Source organism: Lytechinus variegatus, chromosome 1 (genome assembly GCF_018143015.1).
Source record: "Lytechinus variegatus isolate NC3 chromosome 1, Lvar_3.0, whole genome shotgun sequence".
Classification (NCBI taxonomy): domain Eukaryota; kingdom Metazoa; phylum Echinodermata; class Echinoidea; order Temnopleuroida; family Toxopneustidae; genus Lytechinus; species Lytechinus variegatus.
The window spans coordinates 46,393,383-46,404,393 of NC_054740.1; the positions used below are offsets into that span (position 1 = coordinate 46,393,383).

At 37.5% G+C, this 11,011-nt stretch overlaps 1 protein-coding gene and 1 pseudogene across 1 annotated transcript in view; both read right to left on the reverse strand.

Moving 5' to 3' along the window:
- LOC121415184 (neurochondrin-like) overlaps window positions 1–10,049 on the reverse strand; it is a 35,918-nt gene extending 25,869 nt beyond the window's left edge. The window contains exons 1-2 of the mRNA XM_041608342.1: window positions 9,929–10,049; window positions 8,857–8,916 (exon numbers count right to left, since the gene is read on the reverse strand). The gene's annotated coding sequence lies outside the window, so the exon portion shown is untranslated. The remainder of the gene's footprint in view (window positions 1–8,856; window positions 8,917–9,928) is intronic.
- LOC121415198 lies at window positions 2,152–3,912 on the reverse strand (annotated as a pseudogene).
- Window positions 10,050–11,011: the final 962 nt, after the last annotated feature.

An 11,011-nucleotide genomic window follows, 5' to 3' on the forward strand; every position in this document is an offset into this window, starting at 1 on the left:
TAGGCCCCTTTGACTCTAATCATCCAGACCTGCCAACATTTGAAAATGGAAAAAAGGAGTCCACGAATCGCGCGGAAAGCCGAACTCCCAACGGCGGGGGTCAAGGGGCCCGCCTTAGGGCCCCTTGTGGGGTCCAGGGGCAAGGCCCCGGCGGTGGTGCAAGGGGGCAGAGCCCCCTTGAAGCTGGAGGACATTTAGGAAATTTCACCTTAAAAACAAGCCTTCTGGAGCCCTTCTTGAGCTTTTTATGCCTTGTCCTTTCTCTGGAGCCTTTCATAAGTGGCTTTTTTGGCACCATGTATTACCTCTCTTAAGTAAGTACAAGTATGGCATAGTTTCTTTCTACTCTCCATAGCCAATTTATGTACCATCAGAGAACTTAATGTTCTTGTGCTAAGGCTTGCTCTCTGCTTAGTTTTGTTCTTTACCACGATGGAAAATACTCTTTCACAGTCACTGTTGCTATGAAAAATTAGCAGAACTGCTTTCATTGTTTTGCATAGGAGGGAGTACTTCTGTGTGCCTTGTGATATCCTTAATAGCTCCTATCTTGTGCCATTTCTCATCAATTCTGTCTGTATTTGAACTTGCAACAATTTCATCAACATCTTCATCTATTTGATACAGATTAAATTCTTGTTCAAGTTTGTCTATATCTTGGACACTGACAAGGTGGAACTTCCTAGCAAAGAACTCCACTGAACTGTATTTGGCTTGGGTTCTTCTTTCAATGTCCAAAACCTCTGCATGCAGCAAAACAGGGTCATTGAATGGGTACTTTTGGATCATGTAGTTTGATGCTTGAATGTAAAAGTTGGTGATGTTCTGATAGAATGCCTTCAAGTCTAAGCATGATCTGTTCTTCTCTATGTATTCCTTGCACTGAAAGCCTACTTGAATCTCATCATTAGTCTTATGATTCAATGGGTTGCTGAGATCCATCTTGGTAAGATCTGCAGCTTGACGAATAGCTTCTGGTTTCAGAAATCTTGACAAAATGGTAGAGAGCTGACCTAACAGGATGTTGTGAACATGGTGGATTTGGGGCTCATCCTTTTGAAGAATCTGTATTAAAAGAAAATACACATATATAAACTCTACTGAAAATGTACTGTAATTGTTCATGTTTTATACATGTTAAATATAAATAAATTTGTTTCACACATGCATTGTAACATTAACCCAAATCTGAAGTCATAGACAAAGAAAGTTTATATTAAAATGCTTGCAACTATTCAGAATGAAATACTGGAGACTGGACTGAAGTGTACATTGACATACTGTATTTTCATAAATGTCATGACTATGACAACAAAAAATTCAAGAACATTAAGTAATACTCACATTTATATCAAAACTCATCCGTAAAAAGGATCGGTGAATCATAACACTAGTTGAATGATAATGAAAAGAATGAAATTCAAACAAATTATTAGTAAGTAAATGGGTGAGTAGAAATATGCATTATCAGCCCTTTTTATTGACAAAAAAGCTGAAAGGAACACACATGCTTTGAACAATAAAACATCCAAATAATTCTCAGATGAATAATTGAATCAACAAATAAATGCAAATTTAATGGAAATTCCAATACAAATAAATGAAACAAAAGTTAGAATTACTAGCTAGCCAATTAAAAGGGTCATTTAAAATTGCAATTAAAACTTTCCACTGATAAATGTATTAGATAACACAAATGGGTAAGAAAAAACTGGGAATGAATCCATGCACTACATGTGTATTTCAACAAAGGACATACCTCATTCGCTTTTTCAAAGAAAGGCAGAACAGCCTTGAGGAACAAAGCCTCAAGTTTGCAGTTGGGATTTTGAAGCTGTTCATGGATAAGAGTAGGTTTGTTCATGAATTTCTTCTTCATGTCTTTTTCCTTCTGTGCATCTGCTACATTCTTACAGTGCTTTTTCTCCTTTTGACTTGTACTGACTTTCTTCTTGGCTAGCTCTTTCTGTTTGAAGAGGTACTCAGTAATATTGAACTGTTTAACTGAAGCTGACATAGGACGAGATGGAGTTGAAGAAACTGGTAGCACTCGTTGAGATGCAGTTGAAGAAACTGGTGGCACTCGTTTAGATGCAGTTGAAGAAACTGGTGGCACTCGTTCAGATGGAGTTGAAGAAACTGGCGGCACTTGTTGTGATGGAGTTGAAGGAACTGGTGGCAGTGATCTAGTTGCAGTCTTGCTTACATCTTGCTGTCTGGTTTTCAGTTTCTTTGATGAGCTGTTGTAAACAGAACACAAGTAATTAATCTTCAAGTAAACGTGTTATAAAATATATACAATCATCAGCTGATTTAAATCATGGATGTCAACTACAAATTGAATCATTGATTGAATAGAAATTTGAATTTTTTGTTTAAAAACTTATCATTAATTTAAATTTTTAAAAAAGAAATACATTACACAAACATTCAATTTGAAATTTTGGGTTCATTTTTCATCTGTCTTAAATGTGTTATTCCTGATTGAATCTAGTTTAGCAAAGGAAAATCAAAGCAGTCTTTCTTTGAATTAAGTCACACTTTCAGTAAATTTCATTTAAGTTTCATGAAATTCTAAAAACAAAAAAAATACAATAAATTTCTAATATTATTTCAAATACATTTTTTTTTTCATTAAAACATTGCCAACCTTGATAATCATGAACATAATCACCATCTTCAGCTTATTTACAGTCTCCAGTGATTTCCTGTCATTGTTTGCAACAATCATAAAAACACCTTGGTTAACAGATTGTTATGCCAATTTAAATTTATGTCAGTAACTTACCCTTGAACAACCCGAGTTGAGGTTTTGTTGCCTTTGTCAGAGTCTGGGTCTGGTGTTGCTTTGCGCTTGGTTGCTGCTCAGTTGCTGGTTGTCGATGAGGAAACCTTCTTTGTACTGCTCTCAGTTTTGAAAAATTCTTGAATGGGATCCCAATTCTCAAGCCTTTCTAAGGCGATGCCTAGAGATAGCCACCTGGAAATATTTTAGGAAATAACATAGGGTTTGTTTGTTAAATGTCTTCTCTCTAAACTACATTGTTCATGTATGTTTTTCAAATCATTTTTGTATATTTTCAAGTTTACAGGAAAACATAATAAAGCATTGTTTTTAATGTCAAAATATGGAATTAAGAAAATTCATAATTTACAGCTTTCATTCGAAAAAACACAAAATAAAACTAAAAGGATATGTTACCTTGTAGGCACATGTTTGAGAATTTTCTTATCTCCAATCCATGCTTCTGTTGCATTTGTTGTAGGTTCTGATGTCTCAGCTGACTTTTGTCCAGATAATACCACACATTGACAAGCAAGTCATCGAATTTGAACTCCAGGCATTTCCCTCCTTGCTTTGCCGCTAAATGCATTAGATGGCAAGGGCATCCAAGAATGTATATTTCAGGGTTTACTGCTGTCAAGAATGAGGCCACTCCCTTGTGTTTGCCGGTCATTACTGAGGCATTATCTGTGCCAAAACTTACACAATTATCCCAGGAAATTCCTCTTGAGCTCAAAGCACTATCTAGTAGTTTGAAAATGTTCTCTCCTGTGGATCTTTCGTTGCATTCTTTCAATTCCAAAAGTTCACTCACTACACGTCCCAGCATTTCATCAAATGAACGAATTAATACTGGATATAGTTTCACCGCTTCATTATCCGTGCTACCGTCAGTAGCTATGCTGAATGGCGCATTCTTGATGGTCCTTGTAAGATTAGACGAATCACAATCTGCGAGGTGACCGATAATGTGTGAGGTCTTGGTTCTGGCACAACTGTATTCTTTGGCAATTTTGGAATCAGGGAACATCTGACGGAATAAGGGCCCTGCGTGATCTGCTGCTGCCAATGGCAAACTGTGCTCTACTAAGAAGTCAGTAAATTTCACTTCTGCACTTATTGTTGCAATGTTTTCTGATGATGAAGAGGAGAAAAAGGTAGTTATTTTGTTTGAAGTTAGGGCTGCCTTCTTCTCAGCTTCTTCATTTTGTAGATGTTTAATTGTTAAAACATGGTTATCAAGGTCTCTTATTCCTCCATGTGCAACTTTAATGTCACATCTCCATATTCGACAAAATGCAAATTGTTCTCCCCTTGTACTAGATGACGTCATACAGGGAAATTTAGCTTTGTAAACGTCGCAAAACTTTTGAGTGTGCCCTTTGCTTTTGGCATCATGGATCATTCACACAGTCATGACAGTTCACAGACTAAAAAAAAATACAGCAGGGGTCTAAAAGTTTGCAAGAATCGGCACTGAAACGGCAGACTTGTAAAATCCAAAGCATTTAGCTCACTAAGCACAAAGCACATATAAAAATATCAGGACAAAATATTAGTTTAAAATGTTAACGTTTCTAAATCCTCAGCTGGCGAAACAATCCATTTCCCACACGGTATTCCAGAACGGTAGTAGTATAGTAGCGGAGGCACACAAGCGCTGCATCGTATGCATAGAGTTACATTCGCACTACACGCGCTATGAATCCTCGCGATCGCGGGCGAACTGTCCAATGTCAATACACACGATCGCTGTCGGATAAATAGTGCGCTGGCCGTGGCTTGTTGCGCTTCGTATATGCACACACGGAGCAAAGGCCCATCACGCGTTCTTATCCATTGAACTCTGAACTCCACGTACGCGCACGTAGTGCATGCGTTTAATTAACGTTACGCACGGTATATAGGTACGATCTGACACATGTGCGTACGTACGTAAATGTAACATTGAGAGGACTCAGAGAGAGAGAGAGAAAGAGAGCCGTAGGCAGACGGAAAGTGCGTCATTTCCCAAAGAAAAAAAGAAAATCATCTGAAATACAAAGAAAACGGAGTTCTCCGCTTTTGGGCCGCTATAAAATCTGAAAAACAGAGAAACTCCGGAAAAACCGGAGAAGTTGGCAGGCCTGGATCATCTGATGTGGAACTAGTGCTGTAGCTGAACCGCCCAACTAAAAGAAATTTCGCTGAGCATGGTACTTCCGAACCAAACCAAATCAAACACACAGACTTGGTCTGGTGGCTTTGTATAAAATGTCAGGTTTGTTGATTTTGTGAATTGTAAATGAACCAAGTTAAGTATGGAAAAGGACACCTTAAATTTAAGTTTAATGTAAATGTAAAATAACTAAAATATTTAATTGTTGGGTTTTTTGGTGCAAAATAAAAAAAATCACAAAACATTTTTTTTAATCTATTATGAATTCAAAGCTTCTGCCTGTTCATTGATTCAATTGCTATAAATTTCAGAATATTTTCAATAATAATAACAATAAGAATTGTACAATTATATTGCACAATATTCATATACTCAACTGCGCATTACGTGTACACTATTAAAAGGTGAAGTAGTTAACAAGATAAGTAAACAAAAGTATGACTAAGGCATAATTACAGGAAAAGGGAAGCCTACAAAATCTACATGAACAAAACTGTATTCTAAAAAAGTGACTTATTTAAACTGAAACTCTCTTGAAAAAGGTACATGTAGCAGGTAACAGATTTTACCATAAATTTATTTTTTTTCCTAAAAGGGGGATCCCATGCTAGTAAAAATCAGCCATTTTCACAACATTTTTCATTCTGCTGTCCAAACAAACACGGAACTTCATTTTTTTTGGTAATAATTTTAAGTACTCCTGGGTAGTGAATTTAAACAAGGCAAAAGCAATTTTGTGTCTCGCCCACTTATGAAAATAACCAGAAATATCGCGATTTGCGAGTACATGCAAGAGAATTATATCGAAACTTCATTGTGAAATGACTGGGTTGGAATAACACTTGTCATAAGAGCCTTGCACATAAACTTTAATGTTGACCTGAAAATGACCTTTGACCTTACAATGTGACCTCCGGCTGCAGCATAACATGCAGGTCGCCTAAGAAAATATACCATCCAAGTTTTGTTGAAAAGTAACTTACGGTTGCGGAGTTAGGTGTCATAAGAGAGTCTTGCATGTAAACTATAACATTGACCTTAAAATGACCTTTGACCTTACCATGTGACCTCACACTGCAGCATAACATGCAGGTCCCCCAAGTCCATCTACCATCCAAGTTTGGTTAAAAAGCGACTTACGGTTGCGGAGTTAGGTGTCATAAGAGAGTCTTGCATGTAAACTATAATGTTGACCTGAAAATGACCTCTGACCTTACCATGTGACCTCACACTGCAGCATAACATGCAGGTCCCCCAAGTCCATCTACCATCCAAGTTTGGTTGAAAAGCGACTTACGGTTGCGGAGTTAGGTGTCATAAGAGAGTCTTGCATGTAAACTTTAACTTTGACCTTACCATGTGACCTCAGACTGTAGCATAAAATGCAGGTCCCCCAAGTCCATCTACCATCCAAGTTTGGTTGAAAAGCAACTTATGGTTGTGGAGTTATGTGTCTTTACAGGTTTGTGACGGACGGATGGACGACGGACGACATTTGGATCCCTAAGTCTCGCCTTCACCTCTGGTGGGCGAAACAAAAATGACAACCAACCAAATAAGTAGTCCATGGTTGAATTAGAGGTGAAAAAGTTGTGTGTCGTATGGGACATTTCTGAGTCTCCTACCAAGGAGCTTCTTCTGTTAGAAGCTACTTGCTCCTACACAACACACTACACTTTCACTTTTAATTCACCCATAACCAACCAATATTTGTTTATTATCAGTTTTTCACATGAATATCTGCTGCAACTTTATTATTGACAAAAATAAATTGAATCGCTCAAGCAATCAGCTGAGATACTAGAACTTGTTGAAATGTCCCGTACGACACATATTACCCAACACTAATCGCCCATTAAATGTAAATATATTTAGAGCTACAGTGTAAACTCAAGAGTAAAAGTAAGATTAAATAAGTATATGACCATAATTGATCAAAATCACAACTGGTTATTATCGATTTGTATCTTATAAAAGAAAAAAGGACATGATATAAAATGCCATACTGACATCTAGTAATAAAGTAATGGTAAAATATATTTTTACCCTCTGAAATAAATAAACAAGAAATGAAAGAACACAGGTAGAATTAAAATTCTAATATTCTAAAGCGGTCAATTCCTGAATGGTATAGATCTCTGCTGAACTTTGTTGAGTACAGTAAATCCCCCATGAGTATAAAAGGGGGGGGGGGTAAATTGGGGCCCATATTTCCCTTACATGTGTACTGTAATGGGTCCTTATGCTACATGTACCTGTAAATTTAAGGTCTGGTATTTGATTTCACTTTCATTTGGAAACATGTAGATACATGTACATGTATTTGATACATTTCTTCACATATGCTTTCCAGTACTGTGTGCGCTTCACCGGCAACTGACTGGAATACTCCCCATGGAGTGGAGAATGTGCACAAATTGTGTACGGAAATGACTGATTGAATCTGATGATCAGGGTAATAATATATTTGTAAAGCATATTAAGCGTAATAAAAAAAGCGGCTAATTATTATTATTATTATTCTTTTCCTCTACTCATTTTCCAAAACACTGTATAAAGTATATAATATTTAATATGCCATGAGAGACAAATCCTGTACAAAACATTTAAAACTTGCATTTGAAGCTTTGAATGGCTTTAAAGTTATTCTCCATATGGAAATCTGTGTCTTAACTATCTGATTATCATTCAAAAATACATGTATCTGTTCCCAGTAAGTTCCCCCCTAAGGTACCTGATCAAATCTGCCAGTGTAAATAATCATTCAAGTTGAAACCAAGCATTGGAAATAGTTCAGGTTGTCAGGAATCATATTCTGGAAAATTTGAGATATCCATGACTTAACGGCTGAATGAACACAAAACAAACAGAAAATGATGCATTTTCAAAACCAGCAAAATCTGTGCTTTATTGACTTGTTCTTTATCAGACAGTATACTGACAGCTTAGTAATGTGTGTAGCCGCCACGTAACTTATCAATGACTTCTTGGCAGCTTCACCTCATGGTCTTGTGGCTCTTTGCTGGGGGATGGCATTCCATTCTTCTTCAAACATCTGGGCCAGGTCAGCAATGTTGGTGTTGGCATTACTGCGTGCAGATTCAGCTTGATGAGTTGGCAGGCTACACCATCCTTTGAATACCCTCATGTGCCAAAAACTCATCACAACTTGCTTGATGTGGGCGGGCATTGTCATCCATCAGTTCAAGTCATTACCAATAGCAGCAGCGACTGATACGAGGTGTGGATGCAGGATTTCATCTATGAATCTGTTGACATTCAGGTGTCCATTGATCAGGATGATGAGCAGTGTCTTAGTCATTGCAGCCATTCTGGCCCACACCATAACACTTCCATCACCAAATGCTGTGATTGGTTGAACACAGCACTCCTCATGCTGCTCACCCCTCGTCTCCAAAGCATGATTTTGAAAGAAAAGGGATGTGACAAGATGGCACATGGTGCAATCTTGGCAATGCTGTTTGACCGCATTCCACTTTATGTTTGATCACATTGAAAAATGAACTGAAATGAATTCAAATTACTCTTGCGAATTTGAAAATTACTCAAATTGTCTTTAATTTGTGATTCTTAAGCCATGAAAGCAAGGATTACTGTAATTTTTACTAAACAAATCATTAAAATGCAGATTTGCTGTTTTTGAAAAGTGTCATTTTCTTGTTCATGTTGTGCTAAGTCGACCGCTAAGTTATGGATGTCGCTAATTTTCAAAAAAACACTTCCTTACAACCCTAGCTATATCCCATGCTTGGTTTCAACTTGAATGATTTGTTATACTGGACTATTTGATGAGATTTAATAGGGGGAACTTACTTTTGTATTTAGCTTGACCTTCGTGCTATAAACTCAAAATCAATGACTTGGGAAGAAAATTGAAGATTAAAATACTCACCCAATTACTAGTACTGATAATTGCTGATAATTTCTCACAAAGTTGGAATTTTCTTGCATCCTGACAAAACAAATAGAAGAGAATTAATTCATTACAATATTTTCAAGAACATGGAGAAGGTTTACGGTTCACCATGTGTAATATGAAGAAGGGAAAGTAAATACACGCAGAAAAATTGAAATGGAAAGACAAAGAAGGAAATAAGCAAAAAAGCAAATTAGAGGCAGGCGTGGATCCAAGAGGGGGCCGAGGCGGCCCCGGCCCCACTATTTTTTTGACAACCTGCAGAAAAAAGGTGTACTCTTTAACTTGATAGAAACTACGAAAAACAGAAGAAAAGTAAGAAAGAGGTACATGTATTATACCCATGACATGTAATTTACAGCCTCGTAACGGCCAACCCGACCCCAAAAGGAAACAAAAGGGTGAGGGGAAGAATTGGAAAATAGATTTTATATGCAAAATTTCGCTCGCAGCCTGTGTAATGAATCCCATTCAATGGGATTAAAAGACACTTAATATATCCAGTTCTGAAATTAATTTGCACACAATATTTTAGCTCACACATCATGCTTTCATTATTTTGTTTGATTCACACAAATTGTTACATCAAATGCGCGCTCGCATTGTTTGATTTGTGAGATACCTATCCTCTTTGGAAATTCTTTCCAAAATTTGTCAAAATGCTCCTTTATCATGTCAATATATCAAAAAAATTAAGCTCGTGCTTCGCACTCGCATTTCATTATTTGAGACACACAGGTTGTTCTTTATTTTATGCGATTAGACTGTCCAGTTTTCAGGTCGGAATATCAAAAATTTTGAGCTCGCGCTTCGCACTCTCATTATTTAATCGGTGATACTTGTATCCTCTTCATCAATCACTAAAAACAGTCCTTATTGAGTCCCTTTCAGCGTCGGAATTACACGGGGGTGACGGGCGATTTCGCCCCCATGACAGCCCAAATCGCCCCTAAAAATTCTCAAAACCCAATGATTTGGGCGACTATTTATTTTAGAATCGCCCCAATAAAATACCATCGACAATGTTAAAAATACTTCACACAATTACGTTCTCCGGCGACGGAGCAAGCGCATCTTTTATATCGCCCTTGCCAGCTCCAAGTTGAACGGTCGATGCATTATCCGAGCCTTCCGCAACACCGGAAGCTTCGCGATTGTAAATAAACGTGCAATGCTATATGGGATGCGGAGTACGCATAGTCTTTAGCACAGGCTTTTTAGAATTGTTGACGCACTTGCCGCATACATATGTATATGTATACGCATGCACGATTAGACTGCACAGCTGGTAACGAGACCACATGCATCGTACGGTATGTGTACTAGGCGGTGTAAGCGATCAGCTGGTGATTGTGACAGCTCTGCTTATCGACATCATCGAGTCGGAGTGCAAGATGGATAAGCAGCGAAGCCATTACGATAAGCACAGTTTCAAATTGCCAAGTGCGTCACTTTTTCAATACCATGATTTTTCCATACTTCACCACATGTGTGCAATATCTAATGCACACATTTCCCAATTCTGTAATATAGTAATTCTAACTGCTCAGGAAATAAATCCGTTCACAGCATATACGATGTGCGAGTCTTTTATCCTCACAGCTAGTCGCTGTCTTTGCTTGTCAAAACGGAGCCTTAATAATCCAAAATCACTTCGCTTATAGTTGTGAATTATAAATTTTCAATTTCTTTCTTGAAGAGGGGTAAATATCAGACAATAAATCATCAAACAAGGCTCAATCTAAAAAAAAAAATAGGACGCCGTGCGCTTGAGTGTGGTACTTGCATGCTGTTAGCTAGCCAGTTAGAGCTCACGTTCTCTGCCAGAGCTCTGGGTGAGAATTCTATCAGTAATGGCCTAAGTGATGGTGATTTTCTGTTTCAGATAGAGTTTAGATTTCATGTTAATTTTTGAAAACTGCCAAAACACTTTATGATTTCTTCATTGTGATTAATACTTAAGTTATTAATGAATTCATTTTCACCAAATTGAGACTCTCCCAGAATGAAAGGCATTTTCTGTGGAGATCTGCGTTTTCAAAATAACTTGTGAAAAACTTAAGGTACATGAACCTACAATACATGTACATGTAGCCTGTGGCTATGTGTTGGAATTTGAATAGACTGAGTA